Source organism: Agelaius phoeniceus, chromosome 4, assembly GCF_051311805.1.
Source record: "Agelaius phoeniceus isolate bAgePho1 chromosome 4, bAgePho1.hap1, whole genome shotgun sequence".
NCBI lineage: Eukaryota > Metazoa > Chordata > Aves > Passeriformes > Icteridae > Agelaius > Agelaius phoeniceus.
Genome location: NC_135268.1, coordinates 4227932 through 4239186, shown reverse-complemented (window position 1 = coordinate 4239186; position 11255 = coordinate 4227932). Strand labels below are relative to the sequence as shown.

Genomic DNA, 11255 nt, shown 5'->3' with positions numbered 1-11255 from the left:
ACAGAGCAATGGGCTACTCTGGATTGCTGCAAGGGAGTGAAACTCCTGTGTGGGAGTGTAGTTCCAGTTTTCCAAGCAGGGATGACTTTTGCAGGGCTTTGAGCAGCCTGGTCTGGTGGGAGGTGTCCCTGCCCATGGCAGAGGGTTGGGACCAGATGATTTTTAAGGTCCCTTCCTACCCAAATGCTTTGTGATTTTATGAAATCATTTTCAATATTTACTTAGAGTAGGTCTCGAGCGCAAAGGGTTTCAGCCCAGATTTTTATGGAAGGATTAGTTCAATCTGCTGGAAAAGGTGCTGTGTGTTTGTGATGAAATTCTGCCCAAATAGCACATTCAGGTACCTGAATTTCTGCTGTAAAGCTGCAGCAGAAAATCCCTCTGAGATACCAAAGGCTTCACTTGCTGTCTTCACCTCGCTGCGTTTCTTTTCCTGCTTCTGCAACACTTTTCCTTGGAAGGCAGCAACTTGAATTAAGCTGTTTTGAAGGCTGGCTTTCCCAGCTAATTTTGGAAGAGAGCAGCCCGAGAGGTCAGAGCCGCCCCTCCATCCCTCCCTCCCTCCATCCCTCGGTGCGCAGAGGATGCTCCGGGCTCCGGCTGACCTCTAGTGGTAACGGGGGATGCAGGAGCCAGCCCTGGGTGGCTGCAGCTTCGAGGGGCAGCTCCTTCCTTCTTTCCTCCCCAGGCTTGCCCTCTGCCTTGTTCCTATAAATCCCTCCAAGAGGAGAGGAAAAAAGTGCCTGTGTTCAGGTTTTACATGAAGGTGATACGGGTTTTGAGGTGGGACACTCCAAGCATCTCTCCTGAGGTGCTATGGGGCAGCACTGCAAGTGAAATAGGATGTGTGGAATGAGGGCTGTGAGTGTGAGATGGTGTTCTTTAATTCTGGCCAGGGAAATCACATGGTCAGTAGGTGTAAGAAGAATAGGTTTTCTGTAGGTTGATCTTCTCCCCAAAAAGCCACTGCAGGTAATTAATGAATACAAGGAAACACTGCTGAGCTGGGGATGAGATGAACCTGCTGATGGATTAAAGCTAAAAGAGGAGAGATTAAGATCAGATGTCTGGAAGAAGCTCTTTACTGTGAGGGTGCCCAGAAATGCTGTGGATGCCCCATTCCTGGAAGGCCAGGTTGGATGGAGCAACCTAGTTGGGTGGAAAGGGTCCCTGTCCATGGCAGGGCATTGGAATGAGATGATATTTAATGTTCCTCCCAGCCCAAATTGTTCTGTGAGCCCTCAGTGCGTGCTTCTGTTAGAGCTCTTTGAGGTTTATATACCCAAGTGCTCTCCCTTTCATTTTAAGAACATTCTCCCTTTTCCTATCACTAATTAGGGGTCTCCTCCTACCTAAATGATTATATGAAAAAGAAATCATTAATAATAATAATAATAATAATAATTATTATTATTATTATTGTTGTTATTATTATTATTATTATATATTTATATATTATCAATAAAAATTATAAATAATAAATCATTATATTAACGTGCACATTTTCACTGGCCCAGCTCAGCTTTTCCCCTGAGAAGGGCACACGGAGAGAGAAAAAGGCTTCTCTCTGCACCCACAGGCACAAGGGGGAGAGCAGCCCATGGAAGGCAGGGTGGAAATGTGGATGTTGTCTTTGAGGCTGTGGTTCCTGCTGGCAGCATCTGAGAAGCTCAAAGTTAACCCCAGCCCCAAACTGAGCTGGGAATTTGGGCATGAACCAACCTGAGTAAAGGTAGTTCCTCATCATCCTAAATATGGGAAATCTGCTCCTTTGTTGCTTTCACAAAGAGCCTCTGGGTTTGAAAGGAAAAAAAATATTTGGGTGATGCACTCAGAGGCCAGGGAGAAAAGAAGTGAAGGGAGAGTGGAAAATAGAAATCCCCCTTCTGTAACTTTTGTCTTTGACAGGTACAGTCAGTAAATACCCTCTAGCAAATCTTTGAACTGCAACTTTTTATCATGGAGATAATTACTCTGTTCTAAAAATCCCCTCTCTTTTTGGGGATATGTCTATTTAAAGTGATGATGTTGAGAGAAAATGAGTTCAAAACCTTTAAATGTAACTACAATTAGTAGGTGCATGTGAAGACTGTGCAGCCATAAAAAGAGCAGTGTAAAGTTTCTGTTTGGATGCTTTGGAACTGGTAGAAGATGGTGAAGTTAAGTTTCAGATCTAAGGAAAAATTAAAATTTAGAATCTCTCTCTTGGCACTTGGTTCTACTCAATTGCACAGTGAAGTTATTTGTAACGGGGACAACCAACCTCAGCAATAACAAATGGCTCCATTTAGGACTTTTGGAGCTAATTAAGACTTTAACACAAGTCATGAGAGGTTCAGTGGGGTCAAAGTCAGACCTCAGAGGCTGCCACCTTCTGCTGTCAGGGGAGAACTGGCAAAACCTCACGTTTCTCATTTGGAGAGATTACTTTGTTCTGCCACACACAGGGCTCCTGAGGACTTCAGCTGCAGTTACCTGCACATAAAAGAGAGTGACTAATGTGGAGAAGGATTTAAATATCTAAGTCTCTTGAACATAATCGCCATTAATTTTTATGGATTAAGGAATTCTCTGTGTTAAAGCAGTCATGGAGGCTTTTGAACTCCCGCTCTGCTAATTGGTGGAGAGAAAATAATTCCTTTGTATGGCCAGATAACTGTGGACTGCTAGAAAACTTAAGAAATTACAGTAAAAACGCTGCCTGAGGTATTATTTACTGGCCCCCTTTGATAGATGTGTACTAAGCACTGAAGAATAAAGGGGGGGAAATGAGCTGGGAATGGTTGAGAGACATTTAACATACAAATTGCTGGATCATGCCAGTTTGATGTGCTCAAAGGGAAATGAGACAATGCTCAGTAACATCTCAGGGGCTGGTAGTGTCCACAAACTCCTCTCCCCCTTCAGTAATTCTATTAAGTTATTGAATGGTGAATTGGGGAATGATATCTGAGTTTGCTTTGCCTTATCATGGCTGTGCCGCTGCTGCCAGCAGCAGGGTGGAACAAATGCTGAGCCAGCAGCTGGCAGTCCCTCAGATACATGTGCTTTTATCTGGTTAAAAATAACCACTCAGAATTTGTGCTTTTCAGGATCAGGAAGGTCCTCATTCTGGGATTTGTTTAAGACAGTGTATTTTTGTGGTAACCACACATTGCTTGTGCTGCTCTGCCTCTCCTCTTGGAGCCTTCTGGCCCCTGCCTCTTGTTTACTGAAGTGAGTTTCACAGACATCTTATGGAAACACGTCCTGCTTTCTTTTAATGCCTTCACTTGGTATGAAACCCATTGCCATACACAGAAATTCTGCTGTCTAATTGATGCTTAAAGATCCCCTTAACAGGGAATCCAGCCATGCCTTGGCAGGGAATAAATCCTCTGTCTCCATAGTTTTATGGTGGACCTGGCAGTGCTGGGTTAATGATTGGGCTCAGTCCTAGAGGTCTTTTCCAGCTTTTATTATTGGTTCTATGAATAGCACTGATCCTACTGCTCAGTCTTGGGAGATGCCACATGGACTCTGCAGCCCCTTCCTCCTTAACAGTACATTTTAAATTTATATTTTTGCCTGCCTATATAGCCAGTGAAAGCTGTGCTTTTTCTGGATGCCAAAAGTCAAAATCTTCCATTGAGCTGGTGCAATGTAGATAGGAAAAATCCTTAATGCTTTTCCTCTGGCACCTGGGGAATTTCAGGGGAGAGGGGGTAGTCAGCTTCAGCACAACAAGTAAGAACAAATAGCTTCTGTCTGAAAATACTGATGGCAAGCTGGACCAGGAACTGGACATTTGTCTCACAGTCATATATGGATTATTAACACTGTGTTTGAGTTTAATTAGCAGCTTTTTCTGTCAGCTCTGTAATGAAGAACCATGATTTCCACTTGCAGTTTTCTGTCTGGCGTAGGCTGCTGCAGGGAAATAAGCAAAATAAAAATGTGCCATGGGCTTGACTTAGTAAGAAATGGCACAGTTGACTACACAAACATCTGTACTGAGGCTGTTCCTTCTGTCCACTCTCAGCACCTACACAAATAACAATATCATTTCTCACTTTTCTTTAGTTCAAGTTTTCAAGATTCAAACAAAAGAAGGAAAACAAATTTATTTATAAAAGCAAAGGATACCTTAAAAAAGAAAAGAACAAACCATGTTGTTGGTGTTGACTAAATGACAGTCATCAGTTAAGCAGAATATTTTAAATACATTAGATTATCTGTTAATTTTGGCTTCGGGTGCTGTAGTTGCAGGCATTTCTGAATTTCCTGGGGTGAGAAAAGTTCAAAATAAGGGTCCCATAATACTTCTCCTTTGCCATCTTTGAAGACTTTGTTTTTTTCCCTACCTTTTTGGGAAACTATTTTTCTCCATTCATTCTTAAAACTCTTTTCAGGAATTCTCTTGTGGTCAAGTCAATACTTAACAACACAATAGCCAGGCATGTAGCTGCTTTATTTAAATTAAAATTTAATTTTAATTAAAATTTAATTTAAATTAAAGCTTTAATTTTGTCATAATATTTTTTAAAATGCAACTGTAGCCTCAAGCTCCACTCAATGAAGTCAGCTAAAATATTTTAATAGGGTTAGCAGCTTTGCTTCCATTGTCTTTGGCTGGCTTTGCAGTAGGGGTGGGCAAGAGGCTAAAACTGCATTGGCAGGGAACTGGTACAACCTCTTAATGCAGTGCTCTTTCTGTGTATTTCACCCATGCTCAGTCTAAAATATTTCCAGGTTAAGATTTTTGGTAGACTTTTCCCCCAAATATGAAATGTGAAAAGATGTTAGTGCTTATCCAAGGAACAACTGAGAACTTTCCCCATAATTGCTTTAAATGACACCTCCACAAAAACAATTTTTGCACAGAAGAACCAGATAAACCAAATGGGATTTGGAGGAAAGCCATGAGAGGATCATCAGGAAGGTTGGAAAGACTTACCAAGGCAGATTGTTATGGTTTAGAGGAGCAGTAATTAAGGAAAGACATCGTCATTCCATAGAGTGGAAGGAGATAAAGGCTGAGGAAGCAGAGCTTGTTGTAGGGGAACCAAGTCAAGGAAACAACACCCTTGGCTTATACCAGTGGTTACTTTTTTGGCACAAAGACTTAAAGGTGAGGTGAAAATATTTATGTGAAATTTGAGCAGTTTACAGGGATCCAGAGGCTTAGGGCTTTACACAGATGGTGTAAAGCTCCATCAGAACTATGCAAGGTGCTGTGGCATTTGTCATCCTCTGTGACAAAGACATTATGGGGGAAAATTTTATTCAAAATCTGGTGACTTTGTCTGTGGAAAGCTTTATCTCTTACCTGTGAATTCATTGTTTCCTTAAGATGTTCTCTGGACTCTGCTATTTTATGAGGAAAAACATCTGGAGTTAACATGGCTCTGTCTGTTATAAAACAGTAGCTGTGTTCTTCTGATTAGTTGTTTTTTTTTTCCCTGAAACTTTAGGCTTAGAATAAGGAATCAGCTTTTGATTTATGTGTTTATACCAAGCCTACACTTGCTGTTCAGTGGTGTTGAACTGCTGCAAGATGCAAAGGTCTTTCAGTAATTGTAAGAAAATGCTGCAAGCCTGTGCTTTCTTTAAAAGCTATTTTTCTTCAGATTATAATTTTCTGCTTGACTTACTGAGAATCTGTAGTGAACAAGCTCTTTTTCCCCTTCTAACTTCTTTAAAGGCTTAACTTTGAAAAATGCACAAAACTACTTAGTGCCCCAGTTTTGGTTTCCTTGTTTTACCTTGAAAATTACTGTAAACCTCTTCTAGTATTGTTCTGCATAAAAGATAAGTGCACATTAAAAATGCAAGCTTAGAAACTGCCTGCATGCTGTAAAGAATAGGAATCTATTAAGGAAACAATGGTATTGTTTTCCTTTCATATTTCTTCCCCTTTCAGTACCGTCTATCACAACCCATTAGAGACTCAAATAACAATTTTCACTGTCAATATACCCAGAGAAGCCATGTTGAAGACTGAAAAATATAATATTAAGGTTATTTTTTAACAGAAAACAGCCAGTTTGCAAACTGTGGTTGAAAATGCAAGAGTCTGTACCTGATGCTTAACCAGGCAGGGTTAGATACAGAAGTAATGCTTTGCAGGTACAGTTGCAGTGAACTGTGAACCCATGGCAATATGTTGGATAGTTATATCAGATTGGTTACTTTCTCATAATTGTTGAATTCATTTAAAATGAAAATTCCTGCTCATCTCCTCCTGAATAAGTTGATAATAACAGCAGGCTATTGAAAGGAAACTACACTCTCCTCTTTTCCTCATGGTTCAGCACTGCAGCTTGGGGATGGAATTCTTGGCTTATACCAAATTGGGAAATAAAATCAATCAATAATTAAAAATCCACCATCTAAATGCACACAGGAAACTTGAAATGCTCTTGTTTACCTTGATGGAACTCTTTCTGTACCTGTAGGTCAATTTTGCACAATTTGTGTGTCAAAGTGAATTTCAGATTAAAAAGCCCAACTGGTCAGTCTTAAAATTAATGTTATTTTGTACCACTAGGGCAGGTAATATCTAAATGTGTTGCTATTGCTATAGGAAGATAATTCATGTGTGTAGCAATTATATTTCTTTTAAACACACCACCTGGGTTGTCCCTGTGGAATTGCCATTATTTAGGTGCTAGGTGTATGTTTGTGGTCTGTCCATAGATGCACATAGATCTGTGAGGAGTTATGCAAATACAGCTAATCAATTTACATGAGACAATTTTTCTTTTTGTCTTTGTAGCAAATAACTTAGACATGGTTTTTCACACATCAGATCTACTGCCATCTATGGCTTTTCCCAATACTGACCTATTTTCCCCCCAAGATTAAGATCCAGTGGTCATTACTACTTGAAGCTTCTAGATCAAAAATATTTCTGTTCCCAGCATATGGGAAGCAGTGCATCCAAGTGTTTGTTACGCTGCAAGGTTTAACCCCACAAGCAGCTGTGGACTTGCAGTATTTCCATGAATCCTGTCTCCTTTGCTGCTCAAATGCAGGTTTGGAAGCCCATCCTTTTATAAATTAATAGTTTTAAGGATCTGACCAAGTAAACAGATTTTTGCCAGTGACAGGAATTGTCCCTATAAATACTCAAGTAAAAGTTAAAAAATGTGTAGAATTACTCACCAAAGAGAAAAGCCCTGATGAGGTCACATCTTGCCCCCAGAGGGGACTCTGGGACCAGCAGTGGCTTGAGCAGTTTGCCAGCTCTTGCTCAGCATCATTCATGCAGGGTTAAATGTTACAGCTCAACCCAGTGCAGTGACACTCAGGGATGAAGATGAATTAGGGATGCATGCCTGGCTTTTCCATTTATTGGCTGTTCCTTCCAGGAGCCACAGCTCAACCACAAAAGCTCTGCTTGGATCTGAAACTTGGCAAATGAGTCCCCAATCCCACGGAAATTAGTTAATGTAAACTACTAAGAGTAGAATTATTTGGCAGTTTCTAACCCTCTGGCCATCACTTAAATAAATATGCATAAACAAAACCTAAAGCACAGCAGTTCCAGATGTTTGTTTGTGCTCAGCTGGGGGGAGAAGGATTTGCTGTTTGAAAAGAAATTGGAGGAAACTTTTGCTTTTGGAAGTAGGGAGTGAGTTTACTGTAACTGCTCATTTTCATTCAGTGGAGTTGGAACATTTGTTTCAGCAGGGTGGAGCTGCAGCCATGCTGGTTAAAATGCATTGAATCCTGCACAACCTAAAACAGCCTCCACCCGGCAGGAGCCAGCCCCTCATCATCCTCACAGCTCACACCTGGGGCTGCTCCGAGCCCCCCATCATCCTCACAGCTCACACCTGGTGCTGCTCCGAGCCCCTCATCATCCTCACAGCTCACACCTGGGGCTGCTCCGAGCCCCCATCATCCTCACAGCTCACACCTGGCGCTGCTCCGAGCCCCTCATCATCCTCACAGCTCACACCTGGCGCTGCTCCGAGCCCCCCATCATCCTCACAGCTCACACCTGGCGCTGCTCCGAGCCCCTCATCATCCTCACAGCTCACACCTGGCGCTGATGCCACTCTCCAACAACGCCTCTCCCCGTCCAGCACACAGCCCGCTTCTCACAGACACAGAGCGAACCGAAATCCGCTCCGGGTGCTGGCTGTTCTTAGTCCGTCTGCTTCCACAATTCAGACACGGACGTGCGCTGATGGCACTGAGGGAAAGCTTTCCAGAGCACAAAACTGTCATTCTGGGAGCACGCTTTGAGACGCCTTCAAAAAAAGCAGAATCAGCGCCACCTCCTAAGAGCCCTGCTGAGGAACCCCACCCTCCTTGGGACACCCAATGCAGCAGAGCTCAAAAAACGAGGGGAAAAGTCAAGCTTGGAGTGGAAAAAGAGAAAATAAATACACCAGCGTTAAAAAAAAGCCTTCACACAGCAACAGTGGGAACTTGTCACATTTCTTCTTTCCTTGCTCTCTGCAACGAGATAAATACGAAGTAAAAAACCCACACGAAACACAAGGCAGAGCTGGGATTTTACAGGTCTTCCTTTCGGCTCTCTGGATGACAAGCGCCTCTTCCGGGACTGCGACACGATTTGGGGACTGGCAGAGAGAGAATGGAGGTAAAAGGTGCCAGAGAGCCCTTTCTATCGCCTTCAGCCCCTGCAGCTGTTCTGATGGTTTCAGGGCACAGCTCAGGCCATTCCTAGATAAAAATATTACGGCAATATCTTCAGAATTACTACCCATCTCCAGTCGAAGCTTCCTACATTCCTGTAAACAAATTAGTGCATAGAGAGGGTTTCTCCCCAGCTGAATTCAGAGACAAATTCCTATTCTTTAGCAATACTTAGAAAACCGAATGCCTTGCCAGGTTTTAGCATTCTACACCCACTCACCCCTCCCTGTGCATTTGGTGGCAGCTTTGGGTCCCTCTGGGGGACGGCACCCAGCATGACCCCCGCCCCTCGCCCGCCCCCCACCGGCTCCTGCACCGCAGTGGGGCTCCCTCTCCTGGGCACCTTGGGGTGCCCCCAACGGCATCAGAGCCCCGAGTCTTCACCCGGGGGATCCGCCGAGAGTCTCCGGCCCCGCGCGGGGACTCCTGCAAGGGCCCAGGGGCGCCGGGCTCCGGCCCTCGGGGCTTTATTCTCCGGCAGCCCGAGCCCCGCGGCTGCGGGGCAAAGAAGGAAAGGGGGCACGGGAAGAGAGGAGTGAGAGCAGAGCATGAGAGAGGGCGGCGAGGGAACTCGGGCTGTGAAGGAAAGCGCGACGGGAAGGGAAAGCCCAGGACGGGGGTACAGCGAGGGTGGACAGAGAAGGGAGAGAGGGGGAACAGAAGGGAGTAGCAGGGTAGGGACATGACTGGAAGGAGCTGGGTTTGTGGGGGGAGAGGGAATGGGGGAAACGGAGCGAGAGAAGGCGAATATGGGGAGAAGGAAGGAGGGATAGAGAGAGGGACAGGCGGGTAAGCCTCCCAGAGCCCCGGGCGCACCCCGAGCCCCGCCCGGCGCCTCGCCCTGCCCGGGATGCTGGGCTCGGCGGAGCTCGGCTCGCTCCGGAGACACTCGGCTCGAGTCGGCTCTTCGGCTAAACTCAGCTATTGTAGCCTGCATTCGTCTCTTCTGCACCACTCTCAGAAGAGCTTTGGCCACGGAGCAAGGTAACCCTCAGGGCTTGTCTTGTTCGCTTCTTCCCCTGGGGAAACAAAGAGACATTGTGTGAGCACATTCACAGCTTCTGGGGAAATCCTGAAAAGGGCAGAAAAATCAGGGTTATGGGGAAGAGTTTGGTGCTGCCATGTTGAGTGCCAGCCAGTTCTGCCCCATAGCCATTGCAGGGGCTGCTGTGTAAAGCAGCAGTAGCAGAAGGGAAGGAGCTGCATTTGTAGAGGAGCTCTCTTAGTGGCAGTAGTCATTCCCATCCCATAGAGGGCCTTTGGAACAGCCCTGGGATTGGCTCAGGTGTTTGGAGCAGGGTGCTGAGAAGGCCAAAATTCTGTGTTTGATGCGCAGCTGGGCTGGTCACTTCTCAGCAATTGACTTGATAATTCTCACAGCTCTGGAAATAAAGAACAAATAGTCTTCACTAGCTTTTTAAACCATGGGGTTTTTCCTAGTGTTTCCCTGGGGCTCCAGTCCCACCCCAGGCACAACGGGAGCGGGAGCAGCAACGCCTCAGCCCCAGCGGCCGTCCCAGAGCTGCTGCTCCCGGCCGGGGCGCTGCAGCCCCCGGGGCTGCGGGCACGGCGCAGGGGCTGCGGGAGCTGTGGTTCGTAGGGGAGCGCGGCGCTCATGGCGTTACCAGGCCGGGGGGACTCGGTGTCCCCCCGGGATTACCGGGCCGGGGGGGTGGTGGCGCTGAGCGAGCGGCGATGCCGATGGGGTCCCGGGGCCGGTACGGGCGGTCTCCGTGTCCTTCCCGCTGCCAGGTGCGATCCAGAGGCTGCTCCGGGGAAGCGTCGTCCTCCTGGCGGCCATGGCAGCAGCACAGCACCGGCTCCCTGCCGCTGCAGCCGGAGCGTGCCTGGGGCCCCGGCGGGACCCAGCCCCGTGCTGGCCGCAGCCGGAGCGGCAGCGCCTATCCCAGAGCGGCTCTTCCCGCCCGCAGTGATGGTGGTCCCGATCCCAGCCCCAATCCCCTCTCGATCCTCCGGCCCCGGCACCCCTACCCTGCCCACCGAGGAAGAAGCGGCTCAGCCCAGGAAATACTGACAAGGCCAGGATGCAAATCCCCAGGTCCTACCTGAGCGCCTTGGATCCCGCGCAGCACCACCAACAGCCGCCAATCTGGATCTCCGCACAGCGCTCCGACCGACGCTCCCGCCACCTCCCGAGATGAGCATCTCCCGCAGAAAACGGGACAGGCGCCGATCCGCCGGGTTTTATGGGCGGGCGGGGGGCGGGGCCCCGGGGGCGGGGCCGGCACAGGTGCGAGGGGCGGGGCCTGCACAGGTGTGAGGGACCCCAGTGCGGCTGCGCGGGGCGGGGCCTTGGGGGATTTAAGGCGCGGGGAGGGCACGGCGGAGCCATTTGCTCCTCGGCGTTGGTCAAGGGAGGTTGCTGCCGGCCAGGGCCCTATATCTCTTTTTCTCTGCGTTTCTTCTGCGTTTCTTCTGCGTTTCTGTTTTGTTGTATTTCTGTATACTTCTCTTTTCTACCCTCCCTTCCACCCCTCCCCCACCCCCTACACCCTCCCCCCCCCAAACCCCCCCCCTCCCTCTCCCCCCTAGCCCTCCCCTCCCTCCCCCCCTGCGGCCGCCCTTCTCTCGTTCTCTACTCT

General features: G+C 47.2%; 1 long non-coding RNA gene across 1 annotated transcript; it reads right to left on the bottom strand.

Annotated features, from left to right (window-relative positions):
* Positions 1 to 4077: 4077 nt before the first annotated feature.
* On the bottom strand, positions 4078 to 10874 carry LOC143693910 (uncharacterized). Its single transcript, XR_013181916.1, has 2 exons — positions 10719 to 10874; positions 4078 to 9671 (listed from the first exon to the last, which is right to left on the bottom strand). It is a non-coding gene; the product is annotated as an uncharacterized LOC143693910 (long non-coding RNA).
* Between the last annotated feature and the right edge of the window lie 381 nt (positions 10875 to 11255).